Genomic DNA, 20,229 nt, shown 5'->3' with positions numbered 1-20,229 from the left:
CTCAGGTTCTAATTTAGACCAGAGATCCCACATGAACACAATTAACTCTCTGCTGGAAGACAATATAAGACTGAAACATTTTGATTCTACACAAAGTCAAGTGTCTAAACCGGTGGTTCTCAAAGTAGGGGTCCGGGGACCCCCAAAGGGGTCCTTGAAGGGTTCCAGGGGGTCCTCAGCTAAATTAACATAACATCAAAATAAAAATCTGTTCAACCGCTCTAACCCTATAGGCTACTTTGGCTATTCGAAAATAACCGATCTACAAGCTCACAATGCGTTGCTATGCGATTGTACATGTTGTGGGGACGGGGGTCCCTGGCACTTTTCAGGTGGGGTTCTGTGGCCCACTGACATCATTATCTATTTCCCCAATAGTTTCTCACGTATTCAAACAGTCAGAGATCTCGACACACTGACACATCTGGGGAAATCTAAACTCAATACATGGGCTTGAACAGTGCAGAGAACAGCCTCGACAGACAGACAGACAGACAGACAGACAGACAGACAGACAGACAGACAGACAGACAGACAGACAGACAGACAGACAGACAGACAGACAGACAGACAGACAGACAGACAGACAGGCAGGCAGGCAGACAGACAGACAGACAGACAGACAGACAGACAGACAGACAGACAGACAGGCAGGCAGGCAGGCAGGCAGGCAGGCAGACAGACAGACAGACAGACAGACAGACAGACAGACAGACAGACAGACAGACAGACAGACAGACAGACAGACAGACAGACAGACAGACAGACAGACAGACAGACAGACAACCCTATAAACCCACTGCGTTGGAAACCAATCATGTCACTGGGCCACAAAATGAAGGGCTGTGGATGGATTGGTTCTGCCATGCAGCAGGTTCTGCAATTGTTTCCACTCAGTTTTAACCAAACGAAAGCTTTGAGAAGATTGTCCCCTCAGCCCGGTCTCTATAGCTGAAGCAAGCATTCAGAGCAGAGCTTCTCCAACTTTTTTCATGTCATGGACCCCCAAATTATTATGTATAGGGTTAGGGTATTTCTTTGATATTTGATAACAAAGAACCCTTTGTGAACATTTGGACCTTCCTGGTTGTCCTACACACTAAAATGGGGTGGGTGGTTACATGCAGACCGACGGTGGATGTCACAAGCGTAAAAAATGCTGATATTGCTGCATAATTGAAAAATGCTGAAAGTGAAAGTGGTTTTGTCTGTCTGCATGTATAATAAATACTGAATCAATGACAAGTATTCACAAGAGCTTGTGACTAAATAATAACTAATCATGCAAAGTAACTGATTGATTGATTGATTGAAAATGTTATTAGGCAAAAGAATGTAAAACAACACAGTTACATTTATATATGAATACTTACATTAATACTGTTGTCTAAAAGGACCGACCAAAAAAGTCCTTGCGGACTTGTTTCCTTGAAATAATTTCATAGACATATATAGTAGCAACCAAACAGTTCAAAAATCAACATAAAAATACAGAGGAAAAAAAATACCACTATGTACAAAAAAAGCATGAAAAAATAAAACATATATATTAAAAAAGGGGGGGGGGGGGTCGTCTGTCTACAGGGAAACTGGTACTAGCTCCTCTTTTGGCCTCCAGAAAGATGAGTTTTTAGGGCTGTTTTGAATGAGCCCAGCGAACTACATTTTTTGAGGGATGATAGTTGTCACATTATATACCATGTTTTCCACTAAACAAAAAACTAAGACAGGCTTTGTTTGTATTCTTTGTTTTGTTTACTTTCATTATAGAAACAGCAAACAAAGGCCATGTTGTCTCGGTAACCACTTTCTGGTCCAATAAACAACTGCTACAGCTTTTTGACTCTACTGTTGTCATGGTTACGGAAAACCTAATTTATGCTCCGTCGGTGTCCAGGGGTGGATGAACCCCTGTGCTACTACAACCACCCGTTTTACTACAGCTCCGTACTTATACTCCACTACAATTATTTGAAAACTTTAGTTACTTTGTAGATTAACCACTTCAGCCCTATATACATTTAGGCCATTTGAAAATAGCACATCTACAAGCTCACATTGTGAGCTTGTAGATCTGTGAGATTGTAGATCTGCTATTTTCAAAAGATATGTATACATTTGAAAACTTGAAATGGGACATTCTGCATACTGAATACTTGTACTTTTGGTACTTTAGTATATTTTGATGCCAATACTTTTGTACCATTACTCAAGTACATTTTGAATTCTGGACTCTTACTTGTAACAGAGTATTTCTATATTGCAGTATTGATACTTTTACTTACTGTAAGTAAAACATGTGAGTACTTTTCCCACCACATATATATTGCAATAATAATGTATGGTTGTCATAAAATCCCAAGGATTTTGGACTTGAGATTCTCTGTTGTAAAGCCTCTCCTCTCTCTACAGTATGTTGTAAAGCCTCTCCTCTCTCTACAGTAGCTGTAAAGCCTCTCCTCTCTCTACAGTAGCTATGGAAACACTTCAGTGTTCAGCTTACTGCACGCTGTAACAACACAAGCTAAAGCGCTGCAGGAAATACAGCAATAACATGGAAACGGGTGACACTGTGAACCGCTCTTCAAACCGTACTCTATTTCACATGAAAAGAATGTCTCTGCAACCAGAGTGATGGATGAGAACAAAGACCCAGAACCTGATGAGCACAAAGACCCAGAACCTTCTATTGAGCTGCTCTCCAACCAATGCTATTTACACACAGCGGTGTAAATGCTTGAGTACATTCACTCAAGTACTGTACTTAAGTACTCAAGTACTGTACTTAAGTACTATTTCTTCAGTATTAATTTTACAATTTGCAATACTTTTATTTCTACCCCACTACATCTCAGAGTAAAGTATTTATTACTCTACTACATTTCATACATTTGAAAACCCTCTGCATAATGACTACTTTCTACTTTTGGTAGAATTTTGGTTTACACTTTGATACCAATACTTACTTGTAACAGAGTATTTCTATTTTGCAGTATTAATACTTTTACCACCACTGATGTGAACCGTTAACATTACAACTCTTGAAGACACTAGTCCTGTAGTTTATAGACTTTGTTTTATTAGACTTATTCATCATTTCAGGTGATTGGAAATCAATTGCCATCCCTATAACATTGCATCATTTCAAAGTTCAGTCCATTCATCATCTTGCCAGAATCACAAGGTAAAACTAATATAAAATATATGTGTATCACTGCTGCTGATATATATATATATATATATATATATATATATATATATATATATATATATATATATATATATATATATATATATATATATATAAAACAGGCTTTTATGCTAGAATAAGCTCTAGAATAAGCTCTAGAATAAGCTCTAGAATAAGCTCTAGAATAAGCTCTTACCAGTTTGTTTGAGACACTGATGAGGCATCAAAGTGATGATGAAAATATGACATTTGTTTGCAAATCAAGCTGATGTGATACATACGGTGCTGATGTGATACATACAGTGATGTGATACATACAGTGATGTGATACATACAGTGATGTGATACATACGGTGCTGATGTGATACATACAGTGATGTGATACATACGGTGCTGATGTGATACATACGGTGCTGATGTGATACATACGGTGCTGATGTGATACATACAGTGATGTGATACATACAGTGATGTGATACATACGGTGCTGATGTGATACATACGGTGCTGATGTGATACATACGGTGCTGATGTGATACATACGGTGCTGATGTGATACATACGGTGAAACACTCAAAACTACTTTGCTAATAACATTGATGTCATTTGTACCAGCCGTAGCTGAGCGGGCAGTGTTGCCATGTCTGCTTGTTTTTGCATGTCTTGTTTTTCTGTTGCTTGTAAATATTGTTTCTAAAGTATGTTATTTGGGCTTGTTTCCAAATGTTGGTTAAACCAGTGGTTCTCAAACAGATTCATGTCATGGACCCCAAAATGTATTTGAATTGAGTTACAATTTTGAGTTACAAATGTTCGCTTTAAAAAGCGCAGCACTCGGTGCCGCACTACGAGCTTGTAGATCTGCTATTTTGGAAACATTTAGAAAATTTGTGCAAATCTTTGAATACATATATTTATATATATATATATTTGTAACATTTGTAACTCAAATTCTTGCTTCTGGGGATTCTATGTCTTCTAAATCCTAACAGTTTTCTGAAAAACTAAAATGTTGCTATCAAGGTCTCAAACCTTTTCATGTGAAAGACGCCCAAAATGTATTTGGCTGCGGATCTCAAAATATGTTGTTCCAGGGACCCCCCAGAAGCAAAGATTTGAGTAAAACAATGTTTGTTTTAAAAATATATATATTGAAAGATTTGCACACATTTTCAAGATTAAAACAAAAAAGACGTGTTCCCCGGTCTCAATGCGTTAATGAACAGCGATTACATTATAGCACGCACGCGCGCGCGCACACGCACACACACACACACACACACACACACACACACACACACAAACAAAGCCATTAGGTACAGTATAACATAATGACACAAAGTGAGAAGTATCAGAGATACGTCAGGCTGGCGTTTTCCTCCACAGTTAAACGTTACCTTGGGATCAAGGCATGTGGAACAGATGTGTTCAAACCAGACCTCCATCAACGCCCCTGTGACAAATATTACTACAGTTGGTTTGGCTAAAGAGCTTCCACTTGCTTCCATCACGCTGTGGACCAGCCAGGAGCCACGCAGCAAAGGCATCAATCCCCAAAGGGCTTCAGCTAGACCACAATAAAAGGTGTTTAATCACCATCCATCTCCCCAGGAATCATCAGCTAAGTGTATTTACAAAATACATACTGTAAACTACAGAGGCAAACATCAGCAATATGTTTTTAATGGTGTTTTATCATAGAGCAATGGTTTTTCTAAGGTTTTAGATCAGCCATACTGTGTGTGTCGACTCACAGATAGGCGTCATTTTCACTGCCTAATGCGTCACCATAGCACCATAGCACTACAACAACTAAAAGACACGCATTAGAGCTTCAAGTACAACCACAATCTGGTCCTTGGACAGCTATCTCGGTGGCTTACGTGGCGCTTGACTAGTGACCACAACCTCCCAAAAAGTTCATTTTGGGGCTGAACTATGCCTTTAAAGTTAGGTTTAGGCATAGTTTTGTGAGGTTAGAGTTAGGGTCAGGTTTAGGCATAGTTTTGTGAGGTTAGAGTTAGGGTTAGGTTTAGGCATAGTTTTGTGAGGTTAGAGTTAGGATTAGGATTAGGCATAGTTTTGTGAGGTTAGAGTTAGGGTTAGGTTTAGGGTTAGGGTTAGGTTTAGGCATAGTTTTGTGAGGTTAGAGTTAGGGTCAGGTTTAGGCATAGTTTTGTGAGGTTTGAGTTAGGGCTAGGTTTAGGCATAGTTTTGTGAGGTTAGAGTTAGGGTTAGGGCTAGGTTTAGGCATAGTTTTGTGAGGTTAGAGTTAGAGTTAGGGTTAGGTTTAGGCATAGTTTTGTGAGGTTAGAGTTAGGGTTAGGTTTAGGCACAGTTTTGTGAGGTTAGAGTTAGGATTAGGTTTAGGCATAGTTTTGTGAGGTTAGAGTTAGGGTTAGGTTTAGGCATAGTTCTGTGAGGTTAGAGTTAGGGTAATTTTTTAATTTGAAACCTGAAAAGTAACAATTTTGGACATACGATGTTTCCACCCCGACAGAGACAATATTATGCAAAACTCATACAGAGCCACAAGGGACCCAGAATGATCCCGTCAAGGATCTGTAATAACAGAGTCTTCTGTTCTAACAATGTGACGATACAGAGAGAAAAGCCTCCAAAGTCACTAGAAGTTCACAGAGATCTGTGAGTGCAGCGATGATGCATTTTTCATTAAATAAACCAAATAGCTAAAGTATAAAATTGACGTTTTTTTTCTCCAAATGCAGACATAACTTATCTATATATGCCTCTGACATAACTTTATCTATATATGCCTCTGGCTAAAGATATTCAGGTTTTTCATTTTTTTATTAACCCATTTAAACCGGGAACGCATCTGTGTGTAACCACTTAAACCATTATTTTATACTTTGGGCTATTCAAAAATAGCAGATCTACAAGCTCATAGCTTATCAGCATATCTATGAGCTTGTAGATCTGCTATTTTTGAAAAGACATGACATTTTTTGCAAATCTTTGAATATATATATAAAGGAAACATTTTTAACTGAAATCCTTGCTTCTGGGGGGTCCCTGGAACAATGCATTTTGATGGGATATTTTTCAAGAATAGCAGATCTACAAGCTCATAGGGCTTGTAGATCTGCTATTTATCAACAGCCCAGAAAAATCTAAAATGACAGAGACGTGTTCCCGGACAGAACAGGTTAAAATGAACCAAAAACACATCAAATCTCTCTTTTTTTCAGTGCAATGAATATGAAGTGATTCACGTCAAGGCTCACAGGGAGCAGACAGATGGTTTCTCTACAGCCCAGAGAAGAGGATGATGACAATTACCCATCTGCAGTGGTGGAAAAAGTACTCGCATGTGTTACTTAAAGGGATACTTCACTTTCGGGCCGGGGACACATTTAAAAAAAATATAAAAAATAAATGAAAAAAGTTATGGAAAATTCATGGCCCCCTCACACATTAGTAGGACACTGCGTGTCGTGAGGGGGCCATGAATTTTCCATAACTTTTTTCATTTATTTTTAATATTTTTTTTAAATGTGTCCCCGGCCCGAAAGTGAAGTATCCCTTTAAGTAAAAGTATTAATACTGCAATGTAGAAATACAAGTAGAAGTCCGGAATTCTAAATTTACTAGAGTAAAAGTACAAAAGTATTGGTATCAAAATTTACATAAAGTACCAAAAGAAAAGGTAGCGACATGTTTGAAAATAGCCGATCTACAAGCACACAATGCATCGCGATGCGACACGTTGTGCTTGTAGATCAACTATTTTCAAATAGTCTATGTATAAAATAAAAGTGGTTAACGTGTGTTTTATAATATACAATAAATATACAATATTTGCCTCTGAGATGTAGTGGAGTAGAAGTAAAAGTATTGAAAATGGGAAATACTCCAGTAAATTCAAAACCTCAAAAGTGTACTTAAGTACAGTACTTGAGTAAATGTACTTTACACCACTGTCTGAGCCCATTGCTAAGCCCCTCCCCAACAACATCACGCTCAAGTTCGCTTGAGACGGCACGCCTATACGTCGCCCTCATCGCTCTAACCCTAACCCTATACGTTGTGGTCCAAAACTATACTTTATCTATCGGTCCAAAACTATACTTTATCTATCGGTCCAAAACTATACTTTATCTATCGGTCCAAAACTATACTTTATCTATCGGTCCAAAACTATACTTTATCTATCGGTCCAAAACTATACTTTATCTATTGGTCCAAAACTATACTTTATCGACAAAAACAAATTTGTCCGCGGTTGTCGGTTCAAAAAGAGTGCCGGCAGCGGGATTCAATCACGGGGGGTTAGGATCAGTCCAATGCTCAGTGAGGGTTAGGATCAGTCCAATGCTCAGTGAGGGTTAGGATCAGTCAATGCTTAGTGAGGGTTAGGATCAGTCCAATGCTTAGTGAGGGTTAGGATCAGTCCAATGCTTAGTGAGGGTTAGGATCAGTCAATGCTTAGTGAGGGTTAGGATCAGTCCAATGCTTAGTGAGGGTTAGGATCAGTCCAATGCTTAGTGAGGGTTAGGATCAGTCCAATGCTCAGTGAGGGTTAGGATCAGTCCAATGCTTAGTGAGGGTTAGGATCAGTCCAATGCTTAGTGAGGGTTAGGATCAGTCCAATGCTCAGTGAGGGTTAGGATCAGTCCAATGCTTAGTGAGGGTTAGGATCAGTCCAATGCTTAGTGAGGGTTAGGATCAGTCCAATGCTCAGTGAGGGTTAGGATCAGTCCAATGCTTAGTGAGGGTTAGGATCAGTCCAATGCTCAGTGAGGGTTAGGATCAGTCCAATGCTCAGTGAGGGTTAGGATCAGTCCAATGCTTAGTGAGGGTTAGGATCAGTCCAATGCTTAGTGAGGGTTAGGATCAGTCCAATGCTTAGTGAGGGTTAGGATCAGTCCAATGCTCAGTGAGGGTTAGGATCAGTCCAATGCTCAGTGAGGGTTAGGATCAGTCAATGCTTAGTGAGGGTTAGGATCAGTCCAATGCTTAGTGAGGGTTAGGATCAGTCCAATGCTTAGTGAGGGTTAGGATCAGTCAATGCTTAGTGAGGGTTAGGATCAGTCCAATGCTTAGTGAGGGTTAGGATCAGTCCAATGCTTAGTGAGGGTTAGGATCAGTCCAATGCTCAGTGAGGGTTAGGATCAGTCCAATGCTTAGTGAGGGTTAGGATCAGTCCAATGCTCAGTGAGGGTTAGGATCAGTCCAATGCTCAGTGAGGGTTAGGATCAGTCCAATGCTTAGTGAGGGTTAGGATCAGTCCAATGCTTAGTGAGGGTTAGGATCAGTCCAATGCTTAGTGAGGGTTAGGATCAGTCCAATGCTCAGTGAGGGTTAGGATCAGTCCAATGCTCAGTGAGGGTTAGGATCAGTCAATGCTTAGTGAGGGTTAGGATCAGTCCAATGCTTAGTGAGGGTTAGGATCAGTCCAATGCTTAGTGAGGGTTAGGATCAGTCAATGCTTAGTGAGGGTTAGGATCAGTCCAATGCTTAGTGAGGGTTAGGATCAGTCCAATGCTTAGTGAGGGTTAGGATCAGTCCAATGCTCAGTGAGGGTTAGGATCAGTCCAATGCTTAGTGAGGGTTAGGATCAGTCCAATGCTTAGTGAGGGTTAGGATCAGTCCAATGCTCAGTGAGGGTTAGGATCAGTCCAATGCTTAGTGAGGGTTAGGATCAGTCCAATGCTTAGTGAGGGTTAGGATCAGTCCAATGCTCAGTGAGGGTTAGGATCAGTCCAATGCTTAGTGAGGGTTAGGATCAGTCCAATGCTCAGTGAGGGTTAGGATCAGTCCAATGCTCAGTGAGGGTTAGGATCAGTCCAATGCTTAGTGAGGGTTAGGATCAGTCCAATGCTTAGTGAGGGTTAGGATCAGTCCAATGCTTAGTGAGGGTTAGGATCAGTCCAATTAGGATCAGTCCAATGCTCAGTGAGGGTTAGGATCAGTCCAATGCTTAGTGAGGGTTAGGATCAGTCCAATGCTTAGTGAGGGTTAGGATCAGTCCAATGCTTAGTGAGGGTTAGGATCAGTCCAATGCTTAGTGAGGGTTAGGATCAGTCCAATGCTTAGTGAGGCAGGACACCTGACCAGGCACAGAGAAAGAGTTTTGGGTTGTATTAGAATGTGACAACGCCCCCACTCTGGGGGCCAGAGTTCTTGTTTTCTCGTTTTTGCATTGAGCTTGGTAGAATCTAGTTGCCATTAAATAATATGCATCTGAGCCCAGTGCTAAGCCCCGCCCCCCCCATCCTGCCTGCAGCGAGGCAAACTACTGGCCCCTCCCTCAGAACCACAGGAAGCACCACATGCACAAAATGAGACACAATGGAATATGTTAATGTTGTCACTTTGTATGATCTAATGTGTTGCTTGGCTGATCATCACGAGCAGAACATAAAGAAAGATGTACTGTATCTCCCTGTACTTAACACACACACACACACACACACACACACACACACACACACACACACACACACACACACACACACACACACACACACACACACACACACACACACACACACACACACACACACACACACACACACACACACACACACACACACTTGATTGCCCTAGTGTTTTGAACGATATGGGATTTTACATGGGAAAAGAGACAGCATGACAAATTCAACTGCAATAACCCTGTATAATCTTTTCTTTTTAATAAAAGAAAAGTCATTCTCCTGTGAAATTTTGCACAAAAGGCAGGAAGGAATCTCTCCCCAGATTTGTCCTCAGACCTCAGACAGTGGAAAATTGCCCAGCTGACGTACTTACTGTACCCTGAGCCGGGGTTCCATTTCATGGTTTTATGCTCACCGCCATCCAAGCTGTCTCTGGAATATCATGTTTGGCTCTGACTCTTTCTCTCCTCTAACTATAATAATAATAATAATATCATGTTTGGCTCTGCCTTTTTCTCTCCTCTAACTATAATAATAATATCATGTTTGGCTCTGCCTCTTTCTCTCCTCTAACCCATTCAACCCAGGAACACATCTGTGTCATTTTACATTTCAACCACTTTAATCATTATCTTATACTTAAGGCTATTCAAATATAGCAGGTCTACAAGCTCATAGCGCGGCACCGAGTGCCGCGCTATGAGCTTGTAGACCTGCTATTTTTTTTGTTTAATCATGAACATTATTTTGTGCAAATCTTTTAATATATATATATATTTTTTTTAAAGCAAAAAAAGATTTACTCAGATATTTGCTTCTGGGGGATTCTACAAATGTCTTCTAAATCCTAATCCTTTTTTAAAAAACACGTATGTTGCTATAATATCAGTGTTTCTTTTTTCATGTCAAGGACCCCCAAAATGATATGTATTTTGTCGTGGACCCCCATCTCAAAATATGTTGTTTCAGGGACCCCCAAGAAGCAAAGTAAAAAATGTTTGCTTAAAAAATATATATATATATATATATATATATATATATATTAAAGTGGTTACATAGATGCGTTCCTGGTTTTAATGTGTTAAACGGTTTCTTACAGCCACATGCATGCAGACCTTATTTACATCCTGAATTTGTTTTCCCCTCCAAAATAACAACTCATGCATACTGTATGTGAATGAAATCAAAACATTTTTTTGGGGGGGAATAGCCAAACAAATATGTTGTATAAAGATACTGCTTGCTGAGTATTTTCATAGACAGTGGGTTCTAAAATAATAGCGATTGTATAAACAATGGTGTCAGGATGATTGATAAGAGTGTCTTGTCATTCTTGTCTGGGGGCAGTCAGTGATGTGAAGAAATACTCACATTTTTCCACTTAACACATTGAGTTCCAAAACCGTAATATTACGCTTTTGCAAATACACCCGTTTTTTTCCACAAGTGAGGGGGGGCTAGCGCAGCCCTGGAATCACCCATGAACACTCTAAGAAGTAAGGGACAGATGGATCACCGTGGCAAAAAATCTGGCTCCGCATCCGCTTTCTATCTCCTCGCTAAAAACCTCTGTATCTCCTTAACTTTTTACAGTGGGCAAAACGAGTCATTCTCGATGCGCGATCGCTCTACAATGGTGACTCGCATGAGACATGCTGTTGTTCCAGGCTTTAGCCATGACCATCGCGCACCCTACACACATGCATTGTTTTTCATGGATTGCTCGAGCGCAGCGCAACGGTGAGATTTCTCGCACCGAAGGTAATCTGCTATTATAGAATTCGGGCACCCAATGTGTTAAGAAAAAGTATCAATAGAAATAGTCTGTTGAAATAGCCAGTGCCCATACCCTAGGTGTCTCTCCTCTGTCTCTCCCTCTCTCTCTCCTTTCCCCTCGACACGGTCGAGGCAGAAGGCCCCCACCCTAGAGCTTAGGGTCTGCCTGACGTTTCTTCCAGTTAAGGGGGAGTTTTTCGTTGCCACCGTCGCAAAATTGCTTGCTCAGGGTGGGACTGTCGGGTCTCTGCTCTACATGTAAAGTGTCTTGAGACAACTTGCTGTGATTGAATTGAAATTGAATTGAATTGAAAGGGCCTTTCTGTGTGGAGTTTGCATGTTCTCCCAGTGTTCCCTAGGGTATGTACCCTCACAAAAAACATTCAGTAATCCTGGTCTTTATACTGCCTCCCCCTGGTCAGCCGGGGCGCCTGATGGAGGGGAAAGGAACTGGTTGGAATAACGTGTTCCTTCCACGCGCTACATCCTACCGGGGGAAACTCCCCCCTGTCAGGTGATAAGAAGCTACATCCTACCGGGGAAACTCCCCCCTGTCAGGTGATAAGAAGCTACATCCTACCAGGAAAACTCCCCCCTGTCAGGTGATAAGAAGCTACGTCCTACCAGGAAAACTCCCCCCTGTCAGGTGATAAGAAGCTACATCCTACCGGGGAAACTCCCCCCTGTCAGGTGATAAGAAGCTACATCCTACCGTTGAAACTCCCTCCTGTCAGGTGATAAGAAGCTACATCCTACCGGGGAAACTCCCCCCTGTCAGGTGATAAGAAGCTACGTCCTACCGGGGAAACTCCCCCCTGTCAGGTGATAAGAAGCTACGTCCTACCAGGGAAACTCCCCCCTGTCAGGTGATAAGAAGCTACGTCCTACCAGGGAAACTCCCCCCTGTCAGGTGATAAGAAGCGGCTTGCTAGCTCCTCATGCATTGAAGGAGGCATGAGCTCGGCTCTGGGCTCTCCCTAGGCTGCCAGAGGGAGTGTAGCGCCCAGGATAACTTATACAATTAGCACTGGGTGAAAAAAAATGGGGTTGCAAAATCGTGGGAGAAAAAAAAAGGAGGAAAAGTACAAGTACAAGTTCGGTATTCAAAATTCACTTGAGTAAAAGTACAATATTTACCTCTGAGATGTAGTGGAGTAGAAGTAAAAGTACTGAAAAAAACCCTCAAAACTGTACTTAAGTACAGCACTTGAGTAAATGTACTTAATTACTTTACACCACTGCCATTATGCACCTCAAGAGTTACATTTTACACACTGGTAAAAAAAAAAAAGTCTTGTTCTTCAGCTCAAAGTAAAGCAGAAGAAACTCCCTGATATTTATTTACCACCCAGCCATTTATTTCAATATGAAGAGAGGGTGAGGGAGAACACTTAAGTGCTCCAAATTAAAAACTACTTTATAGAGAACCTTAATGGTTTAATGAGCTTATTGCTGCTGGGTGTATTGTGTAATGTGTAACACCTCTCAGACTGCAGTGAGGTTGTTCATTATGAACTCAAGCAGATCTTAACAAATCCACCATGCATCCCCCCCACGGTCACAGACAGTCTAAAGGTCTGTTCAATGACATTGACACTTCACCAACACAGGAAAACCACAGAATCAACGATAACTTTGTCAATTAAACACAAAAGTGTTAACCCATTAAGACCGGGAAAGCACCCGTGTCATTTTAAGATGTCTTTGGCTATGAGCTTGTAGATCTGCTATTTATTTTTTTTATCGTGAAAATGTGTGCAAATCTTTGAATATATATACATATGCATGTTTAACTAATATCTTTGCTTCTGGGGGTCCCTGGAACTAAATATTTTGAGAAGGGGCCAAAATACATATTTTGGGGGACCTTGACATGAAAAGGTTTGAGAACTGATGTAGGATTTATTAGACTTTTGTAAAATCAGCAGAAGCAAAGTTTTGAGTTACAAAAATTTGCTTTAAAAAAAATATATATATATATATTCAAAGATTTGCACATATTTTCACGATTAAAAAAACCCAGATCTACAAGCTTGTGAGCTTGTAGATCTGCTATTTTGAATAGCCAAATAAATCAAAAAATTACACAGATTATTTCCCACTCTAAATGGGTTGAGCACAAACAATCTAAACTACAGTAAACTTGGTTAACTTGTTGACCTTTAATTATTCAGGGAAGACCGTTGAGAGCAAGCTCTCTTTTTCAAGGTCTGAGTACAACATGATCACAACCTTCTGCAAAAAAAATATAACATGTTAAATAAAGTGCAATATAATATAATATAATATAATATAATATAATATAATATAATATAATATAATATAATATAATATAATATACAACATTAGAAACATCACGATGCTCATAAGGGCTTTCAAAGCAGTAACGTAATGTATCCTCAAGCAGCATCCTAAATGTCTCTAGAACAATTTATCCACTTTCAGAGAGTCTGTGGAATAAAAGATAAAAACAGTCTTTCCTTGTTGACGGTTCATTGGTGGAGAGATGAGTCTAATGTGTGCCTGTGAACGTGTTCCATATCCGCTAGGTTTTGGTTTTAAAAATGAAAATAAATAAATACAAATAAATACAATGGGAGCTTATTGCCACACAGGGGCCTTATATATAAATATATATATAAATAAATACATATATATAAATACATAGAACACAATGTCGCTCTCTGCGAATGGCAAGAGAATGCCAGCCCGGTTTTTCATATAAAACAATACAGCGACGAGTGTGAAAGCACTGAAAGCAATGGTATCACAACACCACTAGGGCCTTCAAAACAAGGTTCTGGACATCACAAAACAAACTAGTATTAAGGCTACTTCTTGGCCTCAAACACACAACCCATCTAACCCCTGCTCCTTTTGCTAGGGTTGGATGGTTCAGGGTTGAGGACAGAGTACGGTAACATGCAATGGGCCTGGTCTACAAGATACACTACACCACAAAGACACCCATGCACCTGTCCTAATACTTCAACCTGGTCTACAAGATACACCACAACATTAAGATACCCACGTACCTGTCTAAATACTTCAACCTGGTCTACAAGATACACCACAACATTAAGATACCCACGTACCTGTCTAAATACTTCAACCTGGTCTACAAGATACACCACAACATTAAGATACCCACGTACCTGTCTAAATACTTCAACCTGGTCTACAAGATACACCACAACATTAAGATACCCACTAGCCCTAGAATGTCTGTGATCTTACATACATTTCATGTATTCCAAATACACAGTCATAGATCACCCTCGTCGACGCACTGTGTAGTGACGATCTGCGCGGCCATAAAAGTGCTCTAAACTCCGTCTGTACTCACCCAATAATTAATTCCTAAGACTTGGAGTGATATTTTGTCCTCTAGTTTCATATCCATTTGAAAGTTCTTCCAGAAAACGTGTGTTTAGTCAAATATCTCCACTTTTTCACGAGCTGCACACAGACGACTTTCTGTACGGGCTAGGGGGGGCGCGACTTGAGTGATGGACCGAATTTACCCAAATCCTCTTGTCATCACAAACGTCATAACAAATTGACACAGGGAAGCACAAACAAATGGGGAACACAATTGACAGGTGCTTGTGATTGGTGCGGGGTAATGAATCACTCCATCTGCCAATTGTGTGTCCCAAACATTTGTGCGTCCTAAAGGAAGTTTACATGTATCAGTCCTGCACTCATTCCAGCCCCCCTCGCCCCATACAGAAAGTCGTCCGTGTGCAGCTCGTGGAAAAGTGGAGATATTTGACTAAACACACGTTTTCTGGAAGAACTTTCAAATGGATATGAAACTAGAGGACAAAATATCACTCCAAGTCTTAGGAATTAATTATTGGGTGAGTACAGACGGAGTTTAGAGCACTTTTATGGCCGCGCAGATCGTCACTACACAGTGCGTCGACGAGGGTGATCTATGACTGTGTATTTGAAATACATGAAATGTATGTAAGATCACAGACATTCTAGGGCTAGATACCCACGTACCTGTCTAAATACTTCAACCTGGTCTACAAGATACGACACAACATTAAGATACCCATGTACCTGTCTAAATACTTCAACCTGGTCTACAAGATACACCACAACATTAAGATACCCATGTACCTGTCTAAATACTTCAACCTGGTCTACAAGATACGACACAACATTAAGATACCCATGTACCTGTCAAAGTACTTCAACCTGGTCTACAAGATACACCACAACATTAAGATACCCATGTACCTGTCAAAGTACTTCAACCTGGTCTACAAGATACACCACAACATTAAGATACCCATGTACCTGTCAAAGTACTTCAACCTGGTCTACAAGATACGACACAACATTAAGATACCCATGTACCTGTCTAAATACTTCAACCTGGTCTACAAGATACACCACAACGTTAAGATACCCATGTACCTGTCAAACTACTTCAACCTGGTCTACAAGATACACCACAACGTTAAGATACCCATGTACCTGTCTAAATACTTCAACCTGGTCTACAAGATACGACACAACATTAAGATACCCATGTACCTGTCTAAATACTTCAAAAACGTAAATGAAGTCCATAATCATAACACCAGAGGCAGCTCCACTGATCATGTTCAACCCAGATTTGGCACAAAAAAGGGAATGAACTCTTTCTCATGCTATGCAACAAAAATGTGGAATGCCCTCCCTACAAATCTTCAATCAATCAATCAAAATGTAGTAGACTATAAAAATCATAACCATAAAATTGTATGTGAGTTATATTAAATAAATAAAGGTCCTGTACCTGTGTCAGTAATTATTTATGTAAATAAACTGTAATGCAGACCAAAAATAATACAAAAAACTGTTACCTTTGAAATTAAATTGCAGTATTGTATCTGACCCAGCCTTAATCAAACACAATAATAATTAAATTCAATCAAATAATCAGTACCCTTCAAAATACAAATAGAAAATGATCAAGCTCTGATCTTTGGTCCCACAACGCGAAGTTACTTTAAATGTCTCCAATGAGTATAGTTTCCCAAAAGTAATCCAAAAGTAATCCAAAACAATATTGTAGATCTTCTATTTTCCGAAAATCCAGTAATCCGCAAAGTCAGCAAACAAGAAGGCAATGCATTACACAACATAGGAAAACATATATTCCTCACCTCAACCTTCAAGTCAGGAGTCAGGAGGCCACAGCAGGTTCCTTTGTCCAAAAAGCTATGAATTGATTCAGATATAAACCATATGTTTCTTTGACCAAACTTCTCTTCTTCCAGATCCCAAAGTTCTCCGGCCACACTACTCACTGGTTTATTAATTCCTGGTTTTGGTCTAGTGTAAGCTCTTTCTCAAACACCACCAAACATCATTTTTCAAAAATGGAACCCTCAGGCCCCGGCCGCCTCACTTCCTGTAATTTTATAGCTGTTCCTGGTACCTCACTTCCTGTGGAACATTCCACAGTGATCACTTCCTGGAACCAGTCAAGGTATATGTAAAGAAGGTAGGGTCATCTACGTCATTTTCGCTATCATGCAATTCCAGCGGGCAGATTCGTCGCACCATGGGAGCCAGACTGCAGCCGTGAGTTCAGTGGAATGCATTGAGTTAATGAGAGCCCAGTGGATCAGCTCATGGACAAAATATATTTCTGAATGACTGAGACCTTTGTAAAGTAATTGCTTCTGGAAAATAAAAGAAGACATAGTTATCACACATTGTTTTATGCTGTGTTGCTTTTCGATGTGTCCACTGTATAAGTTTATTGAGCTATCTAAAGAGCACAAAGTACGCGATACTGCCGAGACAGAAACCAGTGTTGCCATGTCCACTTATTATAAGTGACCTTGGGCTTATTTTTCTGTGAAGTTGCTTGTAAATATTGGTAGTTGCGGGTTGCGGTTTTATGGGCTTTTTTTCTAAAGTGTAGTTCATTATTTGGACTTGGGCTTCACAATTTTAAAATTATTTTAACCAGTGGTTCTTGGGAGCTCCACATGCACGCGCGAGCACGCACCGTCAGCTGCAGTCTTAACACCTTAAAGTTTAAACAATAGCCTCTCAAGGTTCGCGCCGTCAGCGGCGAGCCGTTCTCAATAGCGTCTACCTGGCTGCTTTGCATAACATTAGGCTAATGGAGAAAAGCCATGGACTTGAATTGAATGTGTACATTCCTCTCACAATGAGAGACAACAGTCTCTGCACTGCAGAGTGTGAAGGGGATCGCTTAGAAGAGGACCCAGTTCTCTGAGACAAGACAAAGACAAGTTGTCTGATTATTTTAAGTACTTATGTGTGGGTGAGTCTATGTAAAGGGCTTTTATATAAAACTAAAAGGAAAATAAAATAATTAATTAATTGAAACAAAAATAAAAACAACAAATAAACAATGCAACTAAATAATAAGATATAATTACATTAAAAATCACATGTTGAATACAGTATTTCAACTAGCACTGAGCTGATTGGCTATAGTGTTTGTTCACAAGCTGGTCCAGCTGGCTGTCATAGACTTCATAGTATTTCACCAAACTTCCTGTTCCAGTTTTGGCTCCCATGCGCATCAATGGCGTCTTCCCGCCCCCTAGGCCGTCCCTTCCTTCTTTTCTAATTTCCTTGGAACCAGTGGTGGAAAAAGTACTCACATTTTGTACTTAAGTAAGAGTATCAATACTGCAATGTAGAAATACTCAAGTTACAAGCAAAAAATCCAGAGTAAAAGTACAAAAGTATTGGTATAAAAATGTACTTAAAGTACCAAAAGTAAAAGTACTCATTATGCAGAATGTCCCACTTCACAAGTTTTCCCCAAAACAAATTTTAAAATAGCAGATCTACAAGCTCACAATGCGACGCATTGTGAGCTTGTAGATCTGCTATTTTCAAATGGCCAAAACATATATATATATAGAGCTGAACTGGTTAGTGTGTTTTGTAATAATAATCAAAATCTACAATGTTTTAAACTGGTAACTAAAGTTGTCAAATAATTGTAGTGGAGTAAAAGTTCAATATTTGCCTCTGAGATGTAGTGGAGTAGAAGTAAAAGTACTGAAAATGGGAAATACTCCAGTAAGTAAAAATTCTTCAAAAGTGTACTTAAGTACAGCACTTGAGTAAATGTACTTAATTACTTTACATCACTGGTTGAAGTGGTTAAAACAATCCATCAGCATTGTGATGCTATAGTCCATATCCGGAGAATATGCACCCCCCCCCCCCCCCCCCAACTACGTGCAGACTTGGCAAAAATGGTAATAAAGCGTTTAAACGTCTCAAAGCCAATACTGAATGGTTCCCTCACTGCAACGGCCATAACCTTTGAAATACATCCTGTGTTAAGTTCCGTACAGTTAGTATACCACGGCCATAGTCACCGTGACCACAATGTATTATGTATGATTTACTGCTGATTGGAAATGCTGGACACATTCTCAAGAGCGTAGCAGTATTATCCTATACGTGTATTATTATATTAGAGCGTAGCAGTATTATCCTATACGTGTATTATTATATTAGAGCGTAGCAGTATTATCCTATACGTGACGCGCTTAAAGTTAAGAACATCTGGAGGATTTGCCATTGTTTTGCTGCGTTAAATGTCAGCCTAAGGACTGAAAAACTATTGGTAATTTAAATATATGATGCCTTGAGATGCAAAGCTCTTTTTTTTTATACCATTTAAAGTCTCTATACTTAGTAAACTAATACTTACTGTAAGTTGACCTTATCTGTTATGTCTGTAAATGTTTACCCCCAGAAAAAGGGGTGTTCGTATTGTTACCAAAGCCATATAACAAGTATCTAAGTGTGTTAAAGCTGCAGTCCATAACTTTGATGCCTCCTTACCCCGCCCCCAGATTCCAAACCCAGGCCCCTCCCAAATTAGAGACTCTTCCAATAATGCATCGCTACTTAAGGGGCGATATTGCACTTGTGAGGTTCAGACAGCACTAACGGTATAGGTGTCCGAACCAGAGAGTCTAAATAGCAGAGTAGAGACCACTTAAGGCCCTGTTCAGACTGCAGTCAAATCACATCGATCTTTGTGCCCGACTGTTCACACTGCATCATGTGACCAGACTGTTCACACTGCATCATGTGACCAGACTGTTCACACTGCATCATGTGACCAGACTGTTCACACTGCATCATGTGACCAGACTGTTCACACTGCATCATGTGACCAGACTGTTCACACTGCATCTGCATCATGTGACCAGACTGTTCACACTGCATCATGTGACCAGACTGTTCACACTGCATCATGTGACCAGACTGTTCACACTGCATCATGTGACCAGACTGTTCACTGCATCTGCATCATGTGACCAGACTGTTCACACTGCATCTGCATCATGTGACCAGACTGTTCACACTGCATCATGTGACCAGACTGTTCACACTGCATCATGTGACCAGACTGTACACACTGCATCTGCATCATGTGACCAGACTGTTCACACTGCATCATGTGACCAGACTGTTCACACTGCATCATGTGACCAGACTGTTCACACTGCATCATGTGACCAGACTGTTCACACTGCATCATGTGACCAGACTGTTCACTGCATCTGCATCATGTGACCAGACTGTTCACACTGCATCTGCATCATGTGACCAGACTGTTCACACTGCATCATGTGACCAGACTGTTCACACTGCATCTGCATCATGTGACCAGACTGTTCACACTGCATCATGTGACCAGACTGTTCACACTGCATCATGTGACCAGACTGTTCACACTGCATCATGTGACCAGACTGTTCACTGCATCTGCATCATGTGACCAGACTGTTCACACTGCATCTGCATCATGTGACCAGACTGTTCACACTGCATCATGTGACCAGA

This window comes from Gymnoscopelus braueri (assembly GCF_963280865.1).
Source record: "Gymnoscopelus braueri genome assembly, chromosome: 18".
Lineage (NCBI taxonomy): Eukaryota > Metazoa > Chordata > Actinopteri > Myctophiformes > Myctophidae > Gymnoscopelus > Gymnoscopelus braueri.
The sequence above is the reverse complement of the archived record's forward strand: the minus strand, read 5'-3'. Positions refer to the sequence as shown.